The sequence below is a fragment of the Pipra filicauda genome, unplaced genomic scaffold, assembly GCF_003945595.2.
Source record: "Pipra filicauda isolate LSUMZ 115617 unplaced genomic scaffold, ASM394559v2 scaffold307_size998922_pilon, whole genome shotgun sequence".
In the NCBI taxonomy this organism is placed as follows: Eukaryota; Metazoa; Chordata; class Aves; order Passeriformes; family Pipridae; genus Pipra; species Pipra filicauda.
In genome coordinates, this window is record NW_024104429.1 from 771,874 (window position 1) to 783,914 (window position 12,041).

A 12,041-nucleotide genomic window follows, 5' to 3' on the forward strand; every position below is an offset into this window, starting at 1 on the left:
AACTCTCTTACTTTGCATCTTTTTTTGGGTTTTTTGGTTTTTTTTCTTAATGAAAGGCTGATTTTTGCTGGTGGAGAACAACACAGGCTTATTCCTCCATAAATCAGGTCTTTCCCTGAACTGCAAAGCTGTCCCATTTTTACAGTTGGGCACTTGTAAAAATTAATAAACTATGCAAGTCAACACATTTGATGTTAAAAACGGTAAATGAAGTTTCTTAATGACTCGTCTGACTTTTTAATTGTACTCAGGGTTTATGTCACAAATTTGAAAAAACAATTAGAATGCAGGAAAAAGGCATGTCAGGCTTGTAGTTAAATAAAATAAAGCTAAATGTGCTGAATACATAGTTTAAATTAAAACAAACTGGTTTATTGTACAAAGGAATTCTGCAGCCTATAAATAGAACCAATTTCTCTCTACTCAGCACCGTCTGCAGGTTTTCAGAACTTGAAACAAAATTAGGTTCTATTCTCATGCAAAGGAAGAGCTGATGCTCCAGTGAAATGAAAAGTGGCAAAACCCACTTCATTAAACACTTTCTTTGACCCACCTGTGAAAGAGAGGGCACTCACACAACCCCAAGCACACTCACTGTCCTCCTCCCATCCCTTCCCTCCCTCCCCAGAAATTCCTGCACACAGGAATTCCACCACCACATCGGTTTGAAATCCCATCGGCCACAGAACCAGGCAGGGAGGCTTTTCCTGGTGAAAGTGCAGCTTCACGGAGACAGTAAGAGGGACAAACTGGAGAATAAACAGGGAAATCCCTCCAGCTGGAGTGGTGAGGGATTTGACCTGGGGCAGAACATACATCCTGTGGATCAGGAATCGTCCCCAGTAAATGTTACCTCCGTCTGAGCCTTAGGAAGCTGCTTCAGCTTCCTCATCAAGATCTTCTCCAAGTCTTCCTCAATCACCAGGTCCTCAGGTACCTTCAGACCTTCCAACACGTGGCAATATTTGTGTTTAATCAATACCAGTCCTGGCTCCCAAGAGAGAAAGAACATACAACAATCTGCCCCTCCAATTACAGCAAAGTTCCACTAAAACCACTACGTGTGTCGAGTTTTAAATTCAACCACATTTAAAGGCAAAGAAAAATCCTCCCTTTCTCCCACCACTGACAGAACAATACTACACTCTGCCTTTTTTTTTTTTTTTTTTTGGTAATTAAAAATAGGCTGAACTTTAGGAGTGTTGTTGCACTTGAAGCAGTAGAATAAAGTGCATCATAAAAAGATGCCACTGGGATCAGTTAAAGCCAAGAAAATTGAAAACATTTAGGGGGAACGAAGCCAAAAGCACAGAACCAGATTTAAACTCGGCGTATGCTGTGGCAGGAGGCCAGTGGAAGCAGAACCTGCTGGAGGAGGAAGGAGAGGGAAGGCTCCCTGGATCAGGGATGGTGGGCCAGGGAACTGGCAGCTGGCACAGCTGGGTGAGATCAATGAAGTACCAGAACTCAGCTGTAAAAATTCCTCATCATACTAAGCCATGCCATTAATAAACATGGAGCTGTTATACGCCACTTGCCACCTTCAAAGAGCTCCAAACCCAATGACTAATCCTCACAACCACCTCCTTAGGTGCAGGAGCTGTTTATAGAGATGAGAACAAAGGCAAACTGGTGAAGTCATTGGCCACAGCTCCTAAAAAGCAGATTTTAAAACCAGGCTCAAATTCAGGGTTCCCAGACACAGCCCCCTGGCTGGGTGCAATTTCCCTTGGGTTTCTCTCACATCAGGAGACCTCTACAATCTAAAACACTTGCCCCCAAACCCGAAACCTCATATATTAAGTGACTTCTCAAGTGGGTTTACTTCTCAAGACTGGTTTGGTATCTTCTCTGCGCAATCAGCAGAGCAGCAGAGGAAGTAAAACGGGTGAAGTGGCGGCACGATGGAGATCAACAGGAACTTTTGGCCACTAAACTTGCACTTCAGCTGATGTGGTTTAACAAAGTGAAAAAAAAAAAATAGCACCTAGCAAAGCCTGTCACTAAAGGATAGTAAATCACAACTCCTCGATTCTCTCCTCCATCTGTCTTTCCTCCAACAAATAAAATTACCTTAAAATTAACAAGAAAGCTACGACAGAAATTCAGTTTTACAGCAAACTCTTGGAGGGAAGATGATACGGGCACACAGAGCATCTCTGTTACCAATGCTCCGCTGAGCAGAGATCTCCAGAGGAGACTAGAACTAAAAAACACATTTTAACCAAGTGCCAGAAACAAGAATAAGTTCCTAAAGGGAAAATAAACCCAACACACTTGTGTTTCTAAGCACCTCAAGGACGTTATCAATAAACCCAGATGCAGCCTTTCCACAAAAGCTGCAGCGACAATTGATTCAAATGGATGGCACTTCTGTAGTGCCCCTGTTTGACTCTCCAGCTGAAGCAGATAAAAATTCAAAGATTGGACTTCCTTGGTATTTTTATGTTAATCTACACAGCTTTAGGGAAATTGTTGTGACTCCAATTCATCCCGAGCACTCAGAGCCATTCGAGCACCTACCAGCAATTTTCCTACCTCGTGGTCTATCTCATAAGTCAACCTGATGCATTATCTTCCCTGCACAAATCTGTCATGAGCACCAGGCAGGCTCCCCCTCGGTCTTGATAAGCAGGAGCAGACCTGACTCATCCTCTTCTCCCCCCCCCTTTCATCCTGATTTGTATCGTCTCCTTTACAATTTAGTTTTCCCACACTGCACAAGGAGAAGGGATCAGTATGTGTGTAATGTGTGTGCAAGGGACAACAAGAGAAAGAATGTGTTTTTAATCTCCACCTACTCCTCTGGCTAACAGTTCCTTTGGCTTCATCTCCTTGGAGGTATTTTAGCATTAAATTCAAATGAATTCTCCTTTTCTTCTGCTTTTATTGAAAGAAAACAATAGGACGCGGGAGAAACCCACGCAGGAGGAAATGCTTCCTGATCTGGAGTGCTTGGACTTGCTGAACGCCTTTTGCTGTGTCTCTGCAGAAAGCAGACAAGCAGCTACACCTCTCCCGGGGCTACTTTTGCCCAAACTGACACTGCACTTCAACTAAAAACCAGTTTTACTGCAAATAGGGACCGGCATCCACGGGCCTGAGGTCCACCAGGGCAACAAAGCTCTGGCTCCGGTTGATAGAGCTCCCAAAGCAGCTGGAAGATCTCTCTCCCTCACGGGGACTGTCTGGTATCCACTCAGGCAAACTGGAGCTGCACCTCTGCCCCAGGCTCAGGGAGTACCTGGGCTATCCCTTGTGCCTCATGAACTTATGCAACCCTAATAACCCTTCAGAACTTGTTGGGGTGGTGAAAACAGACACACGGGTGGGTGGATGAGGCTGAGGCTCATTTTGTAAGAACACAACACAGATGTGTTGATTGTGGGGGCAAAAAAAGGGGGTCTTGTCGTGGATCTCAGCAGAGATCCCAAGCACTGAGGTATCCACAGCTCAGCAACTCAAAGATTCGTGTGTAGCCACAGGGAAAAATCGGTATTTGGATGTACTTAGGAACAGGCAAAGGTCTAAAATAACACGTTCATAAAGACATCCATAGCTCAGCTTCTTCAAGACCAATGAAGGGCATCAGCCAGCACTGGTGTGACACTGCCAAGGACACAGACAGGACCACTCACTGCACAAGCAGAGGTTGCACCACACTCCCAAACTGCTTCACCAACAGCTCTGGGGTTGGGCCACAGACATGGGAAGAACAGAGCTGAGATGGACCTGTGAAATCCCATCCCTTTCCTCCAGGCTGCTCCAAGTTTTACTTCAGTCATTTTTTTGCAGGTATCCCCCCAAGATTCTCCAGGATCTCCTCAGACTACAGTTGTCAGGCCCACAAAGCAGGTGGAATAAAAGCTGTAACTCATTAGCACCTTCAAGTCTTTAGGAATTGTGATTATGTCTGCCTTTTAACGAGGCCTTCAAGGCAACATGAAACACAACCAAACAATGAGCAAAAAAAAAAGTCCTCAGGTGGTCAAAGATTCATTATAACAGGCAGAATCACTCCCTTCATCCTCTCTTAATTGAGCAGCCTGGCAAATTGATGAATTACAGTTAAATGATCTAGCTGTGATGCCCCTTGCTGATGAATGAAGAATATCCTGCCAGAGCCTCCTGATTCCAGGTGATGGATCTGAGCCCAGGCTGCAACACAATTCCTTGTGACTGACAAGCTCAGCTATTTCCCCTCCTAATCTTGATAATATTTGATTGCATAAATCCAAGGTTGTAATTTCCCAGGTGGATAAATTGTTCAAAATATCACCAGCCCTCCAATTACTTCCAAAAAAAAAAAAAAAAAAAGAAAAGAAAAAACAAGGTGAAGAATATTCTTTCTTGTAAGAGCTGGTGAGATCTCGTTGCTGGGAGATGTCTACACCCAAACCAAACCTTTGCTGGAGCGTGAAGGAGCAACTGTGGAGTTACATTTGTCATCTCACGGCCCAGAGCCCTTATCATGCAGCCCTCAAACCTCAGGGACACGGACCCCTGGGGACCAACACTGCTCCTGTTCTGTCACAGCCCAGCAGATCCTTTTTTTTTGTGTGTGTGTGTGTGAAAGTTTGATAGGAAGCAGCTTGGCTGACTGGGAAGGATTTCAAGATGTGGGAAGCAGGGAAAGGATAACTATTAATTGGCATCATTTTCTCTCAGCACACACAAACACTTTCTAATAGGGGAGCACCTTAAAACCCCCACGCTCGAGCCTCAGCAAACACTTCTGGGGTGCAACTTGACTGCTCCTCCCCATTTTCTTGTCCTTCCAAAGGCAAAAATGGAAGCAAAAAGCTTCTCCACCTTGGCTGCACAAAACTTTCACACAGATCTCTGCACAGCATCAGCTGGATCCAAAGATGTTGTGTCATTTGTGAAATATTCCAGTGCTTTATTGTGCAAGCTCCTAATTATTAATGTCTGTATTTCTGCAGTGAGATTTATGAGGTAGCTCAGGGTGGTGGATTTCAACTGGTTTTCCCTCAAATCTACAGATGGGAATCCACAGAAGTGGTTTTTTATCCCCTCAACTTCTGGAATCTCCGGTGCAGAAAAACCCCAAGGAATAAACAAGCCCCTCAAAAGAGGAATCTGGGATGAAAATTGTCCTTCTCTGCCTCTTCCAGCACCACAGTGGTGGAAATGTCTTTTTTTAAACAGCTCCACATGTCCCTTGGGGGAAATATAGCCAGAACTTTGCAAAATTTCACTGTTTATCTGTTTTTAGGGGATGTTGCAAGCCTCCTTCCATCCCACTGAGGCTTTCCAGACCGGCTCCAGAATTGGGATTGCAGCAGGAACAGGACACAGATGGTCCCCTGGAACCAGGAGAGAAGAGGCAAGTGATGCAAAAGGCGGTGGCCCCACGTAACCCTTGTGAGGGAGCCAGAGCCTGTCCCCATGGAACAATAGCAGGAAGCTGTCCCTGGGCTGGCTGTGGCCTGGGCTTCCCAACCCAGGAGCTGGGGATGGAAAAGCCTGGCAAGGGAGAAGCAGAGAACTTCTGAGGACAACGGGTTTCACTCCTGCTTGTGATTCTCGCAGCGAAACGAAAGGGAAAAATTTAAAGCCTGGAAATTCAGCTGGTTTTGGAGGTAAACACATGGTTGGAAAGTCAAATGAAGCCGATCCCTCTTCCTCTCCGAGGAGATGGAACATTGGAAAAGCCTGTGGAGTGAGCAACCAGTACCTGGACTAGTGGCAGAACACACTCAGATTTATATAATTATTCATATATATATATTCAGATTTATATATTCACATGCATGTGCCTGTGCCTGTAGAGATGTCGGGTCGCTTTTAATGCAAATATAAAGAAAACCCCACAACATCTTATATGGCTCCAGGATGCAGGATTTAAAAAAATAACCATCTCCACGTGCTGCTGCAAGAGCTGCACTCAAACAAGCACTGCTGGTGCCAGGGAGTCAGAGGTGCTCACAACAGGCAGGATAATGGGATCTCACCGTGTCCTGTTCCCTTGGAAGTAACTGCACTGTTATCAGGAGATGCAGGATATGAGGCTCTGACACTGCTCTGATTCATCCACTGGAATAAAGCAGACATTTGATGGCATCTGCATTGCTGACTCAATCCCCTATCTCCTGTGCTGATCTTGTTGGTGCTGGGAGAAGGGATTTGGAGGGAAAAGCCGCGGCTCCGCTCCTCGCCTCGGGGCCTCGCCGGTAAAAAACAGGTAAATAAAGAAAATAAATGCGTTCCTGCCTCCATCCCACATCCACCAGGGCAAGGCTTTCAGCTGGTTTTCTCCACCCTAACTTGGCAAAGCAACTCAGAGGAAAAAAAAGAAATTCCAACTGCTCCGCTTTCGGAATATATTTGAAATTAAAAGAAAGTCAACCTTGCCCTGTCTTCTCCTGGCACTTTATTCCCAGCCAGCCTCAGGAGAAAGCTGGAAGACAAACATTTTCTTGTTGAGGCTCATTCTACCTCCAAGCAGTTGTTTCCAAAGTCTGAATTTATTTATTTTACTGAGTTTCAGCTCTGGCACACCTCGCTTTCTTCCTTTTGGGGAATAAACAAGAAGAGCAGCAGCCCAGCAAGTAATGAAACAGATTCTCCTCCAACTCCACAAGTACAGGGAATAATTTGGGTTGGAAGGGACCTGAAAGATCCTCTCGTTCCAACCCCCTGATGTGGCCAAGGACACCTTTCACTAGACCAGGTTGCTCCAAGCCCCACGGAGCAGATCCTGGTTGCTCCAATGTGGCCTTGTGTGGGTCTCTATCCCCATGGCATGACCCAGGTTGGGTCATCTGTGTTGGACAAAGGTAATATGGGACAGGACTGTCTATGCCCCGTGTCCCTCCTGGTATTTCATTCCCTGAGGGTGCCAACAGGACCTCAGGGTGGGTCACACCAAGTGGAGACACCGCGCAAGAGCGAGACCTTTCCCCTCGCAAATCCTCCCAGCCTGGCTCCCTGGAGCCCACCCAGCTCACAAACACAACGTCCACGCCGGCTCTGGAACCTCTGGGATGAGCCAGGAGAGGAACATCCCCACAGGCTGGTGAGGCAGCCGAGGCCACACCAAGCCTCAGCTCCCAACCTCCCGCCCGGGCTGTGGCAGCGGCCCCGCCAAAACCAGGACCTGGAAGAGCCAGAGGAGTTACAGCAAACAAGAACAGGCCTGGGGTTGGCAGGCTCAGCGCCCAGAGCCAGGACTGAGCCTCCTTTCCAGGGAAGTCGTGTCTCATCAAGCCTTGACTGAGCACTGTCCCAGTCTTGCCAAAGGCTCTTCCCGTTAATAACATGAGCTCACCTCTTCCCTCCACCGTGGCACTTCCCCGCTGGGCTCCCTCCCCTCTGAGACCCCACCTCTCTGCCAAACATGGTCAGAATCGATCTAGGGATGGACAACAAGGAGCATCTCTCCTTAATCCTCCCATTTTTTGGGAGCTGCCTCCAACTACGCCACCGACGTGCCCAGGTGTGCCCAGACCTTCAGGTGAACCAAGCAGCAAACCCTCCCCGGGCCTCACTGCATTCACATTCAGAGCTCCACTGAATTTCCCCCACCCCAGTTCGTCTCCACTGTTTAATTAATCACAAACAGGAATTCAGGGCCGGGAGGCTGTTCTAGGACAGTGGCAGTACACAGCCATTAAATTAAATATAAACACCTCATCTATTCTTAACACCAGGTTTGATCTTTGCTGTTTTCTTCTCCTTTTTTTTCAAGGTGATTTGCAATTTCTTTGGCTGCATTTTGGGAAGGGGAGGGCTGACTTACTGCATAATCTCATTTTTGATCTATTATTAAATGCCTGCTTGCTTTTTTTCTCTTTTTTTTCTTCCCCCCCCCCACCCTTTCTCTAGGAAGCCTCAGCAGGAATTACAGCTGGAAGGAAAGGTGAACTGTGAAATGAAAGCTGCCAGAGGAAAGAACTGTTTGAAAATTTTCAGACTTTTGGCTGTAAGAAATCTCGGATTCACAAACCAAGGCCAGAGCCAGGACTTAGCAAAAGGACCCCAGAGCACGAGGTCAGCAGCACTCAGAGCATCCAGGAACATCTCTTTTTTCACCATTTTCATACAAAATATGATCCCCACAGGGAGTTACTCAAACCTGTAGAACTCAGCCAGGTACAGAGCACTGCAAGGTGCAAATCCAGTGCTCCCTGTAGCAGCCTCTGGAGGTGGATCCCTTTTGTTCCCAGTGGGTCAGGATTGCTGGGTGATTTTCATCAATGATTACTGCCTTATTAACTAATACACCCACTCTTTAACCGTCAGGAATGCAACCCAGGGAGAGTCCCAGCCACCAACGCTATTTTGGGGGAAAAGAGTAGGTTTTTAAGTGCCTTTGTTTTTGAAGAACAGCCCACGCAAGCAGCTGGAGGTTTTGCAGCAGAACTGGGCAAGTTCAGGCCCGTTTTGGAGGAAAAAGCATCCCCAGGCCACGTTCCATGGCAAACCCTCTGGTTTTTCCAGGGGAATGCAGAAAGGGCAGGGAGACAGCACACAGCCCAGAGAGCAGCTGGGCAAAGTGCCACCATCTCCTTCTGCAACTGGACATCCCAATACCACTCCTCTGGGAAAATCCAGTGGGTGTTTGGGAAAGAAATCCAAAAAAAAAAAAAATGGCACATCTGGAAAGAGCCATCCCTGGGTGGGAGCAGTCAGCAGATGTGTGCATCACATGCAAGCCACCAGTGCCCACCACTCCTCCATCACTTGGAGGGTCACCAGGACCCTGTCCTGGTCCTGCCACAAGGATCATAAAACCTTCTGTTTGACCATTTCCAGGCAGCTGCTCCCGGCACCCACCAGAGATCAACTACAGGTATAATAAAGACAATTAGGTACATGGCACTGGAAACCCTTTCCTCCTTCCCAGAGAAACAGAAGAGATGGAGGAAGCAAAGTGAACCTTCAATTCCAACTCACCCAACAAGCACAAAATGGTTTTTGGGATCCCCAGTGACCAAATCACAGCTGCCACAGAAACTGATGTCGGTGACACGGGAGCAGAGGTTCTCTCACCTCCATATTTTTGCTGGATACGACTGACTCAAGTTTCTGGGCACAAAACAACTTGTAAAGAGCCTGTTCCCAGAGCTGTATGTCTGCTAAAAACCCCAGAGCTGGATGTCACCGTGACACGAGGGGTGTATGTGCCACCTCCTCCCTCCACCTCCAGCCTGAATCCCATCCTGCCTTCCCTTAAACTCAGCAAAAAAGAGCCAAATCCAAGCAACTGTCTACATTTGGCATTATCTGCTGTGAAATGTCAAACTTTTCAGCAGGAATTCCAACATTTCCATCCTCCCTCCCCCCAAAAGCACGAAGACTGGTACAAGGAAGCCAAAAATGTACTGGAGATGAGAAAGCATCACCTCCACCGGCCACAAACGGACTGGAGCTGGAGGGCCCTCTCAAAGGACCCAACAAAGGGTCTTCTTGATGGGGAAAAACCCACCTGGGTTTCTCCACTGCCTCGTGTCACCTCAGAGTTTGCTTCCCATGCATCCATTTATACGGAAATGCGAGGGCACGTGTGGTTTAAAACCCCCTCTGAGTGCTGGAAATATTGTAATGGATGGAACCTGCTCAGTGTGTCAGAATCTTCCCTCCCTCCCGATGTAACAACATTTCACAGGCACTTGAGACGTTGGCACCTACGTTTCACCTGTTTTCTCAGGAGAAGATGGAATAATTTAACAAATCACACTGATTTTCAGTCTCAGCCGTAGATTCTGCGCCCGCAGCGCCGCAGCGAAGAAGCCACAGGTTCTCCAGGCCCATTCCTATGGGATCAGCAGGCTCACACCCCCCTCAGCAGAGCACATCAGGGCACGACACATCACTTCATTTTGATCTTTCCTTATTTTTTTCCCCTACCAATACCCCACTTTCCCCACTCCTGGTCTTTGCCGTCTGCCTGGATGGCACTGGGCTGCATCTCCTGCATCCCTGAGACCACACAGGCTCTCCCAGCAAGGAGAAAGCTCCTGCTCGAGGTTTCTTCACGGGCAATCGGGAACATTTACGGCTCCATATAAATGATAAGTGCCAGTCACCTCACCCCTCAGTCCTGCTCTGGAGGGGCACATTCCCACCATCGCCGGGACACATCTGAGCTCCAGCTCCCGGACCCGGCCAGGTCTGCAGCAGCGGGGATGGGCAGAGAGATATCTCAGCACCTTTTGTTTTCAACACCCCTCCCAGGGACAAAAATAACAGAGTTTTCCCTCCTTTGCAGCATCCTTTACCCCCCCCCCCCCCCCCCGCCCAGCAGCTCTGGCCACACATCCCTGGCAGAGCTCGCTGCTCCGGCTGCCGCAGCTCAGCCATGCTCCCTCTTCCCACGGCCGCAGCATCTCCCGGCAAAAGAAACCCTGCAAACCCCCTTCCCGCAGCAGCCCCGGGGCAGAGACACCCAAAGGAAGAGCTCGGGGGGAAGGCAGAGCACCGAGCGGCCCCCGCAGGGGAGCCAGGTTTGCAGAAAGGAGCAGAAGTTTCTTCGCTCGGCCCCCGAGACGCGTTTGAAGGTGAAGGCTGGACGTGGAAACATCTGGGAGCCCAGACTGCCCAGAGCAGAGCGGAACACAAAGAAACCCAGCCCAGCATGATGAAATACAAGTTTATTTGCTTTAGCCCGGGGCCAACTTCCCTCCCTGGCCCAGGAAAACGTCTTTAATGCTGCTCTGTCTGGGGGGCTTTTCTGCCAAAACAGGCTTTTAACCAGCTGACCGACCAAAACACAACGCGAGGGAGATGGTGAGTCCTGAGCACCCCCCAGATCTATGACACGAAGGGGGACCTGAGCACGGAGCTGAGACCGGAGCATCCTGACTTCTCCAAGTCCTTTTGCTCTCCCTGCTGTCTCCTGGTTCACATCCCAGGACGAGGAGTGAACGCAGCCATCACCAAACCCCGGAGAGGGATCCCTACACCGGGGATCCCGAGATGCCTCTCTAAGGGCGAGCCAAACCCACTCCTCTGCTTTTGGGGGCCACTCACCTCCTCTCTGACCATTCCAGGCTCTCCCTCCCAGCAGGGATTTCTCCTCGTGGCACAGGAAACCTTTCACAGCCGCCAATTCTCCTCGCATCCCCCCATGGCCCAAATTGCCAAACTCGAAAGCAACTTCCAGCGGGGGCAGAGGAGCCCCCGCCCGCCGCTCAAACGCCGCCGTCACATTAAACCTAATTTATGTTGCACCATCCCGGCGCTGCGGGAGACGAGCCAGTGCCACCCCCAGGGCCACCGGCGCGACTTTCCCCCAAACTTTAGGGATCTGGGTGAAATCCCAACCACCGAGCCGCCAGCTCAGCCAGGGGTCATCCCACGGAAAAAAATCCCCCAGCCCCGGGGACACCGCCAGGCTCAGGGACACCCCCAGCCCCGAGGACATCTCGGGATAGGGATAGGGAGGGGAAAGGGGATAGGGAGTGATGGGTCCCCTCCAAGCCGGACCCATCCCGGGAGGGGCTGGTGCTGCTCCCCGGGGTGAGTCCGGGGCACCCCTCCCGTGTGGTGGGGAGGGGGAAGCGGTTATAAAGTGAAATGACACAAATCCATTAGATACAATACTAAAACATAAGAAATACAAGATACATAAGAAATCTAAGAAAAACGAGATACGAGAAAATAATTTTTTTTTAAAACGAAAATAAAATAAAATAACATAGCGTAAAATGAAATTAAACAATATATTCCCCCCCTCCCCCCCTTCCAAAGCATCCAGCCCCCTTACCTGGCGGGGCTGCGCTGCCCCGGGAGCCCCCTCGGCGCTGTCCCTGCGGCCGCAGCCCGGCGTGCGGAGCCCGCGGAGCCCCCGGCCCGGCTCGCTGCATTCTGGGAAGCGGCTCCCAAAAATGGGGGCGAAGTGCCCTCTGCTGGCATCGCCTGCCTGGGGCTCCCTGGGGTGGGAAGGGGCGGGGGGGTCACTGGGGTATGGGGCTGGTTTGGGGTTCTGATGGGGTGTATAAATATATATATAAATATATATATATATATATATATATATATATATGTATGTATGTATGTATGTATGTGTGTATATG

At 49.1% G+C, this 12,041-nt stretch overlaps 1 protein-coding gene across 2 annotated transcripts in view; it reads right to left on the minus strand.

Moving 5' to 3' along the window:
• EXTL3 (exostosin like glycosyltransferase 3) overlaps positions 1-11,812 on the minus strand; it is a 134,165-nt gene extending 122,353 nt beyond the window's left edge. Inside the window, exon 1 of one of the 2 annotated variants that reach the window (XM_027733464.2) lies at positions 11,732-11,812. The gene's annotated coding sequence lies outside the window, so the exon portion shown is untranslated. Of the gene's footprint in view, positions 1-10,995; positions 11,049-11,731 lie in introns of those variants that run through there. The other variant, XM_027733465.2, reaches the window with a different exon arrangement.
• Positions 11,813-12,041: the final 229 nt, after the last annotated feature.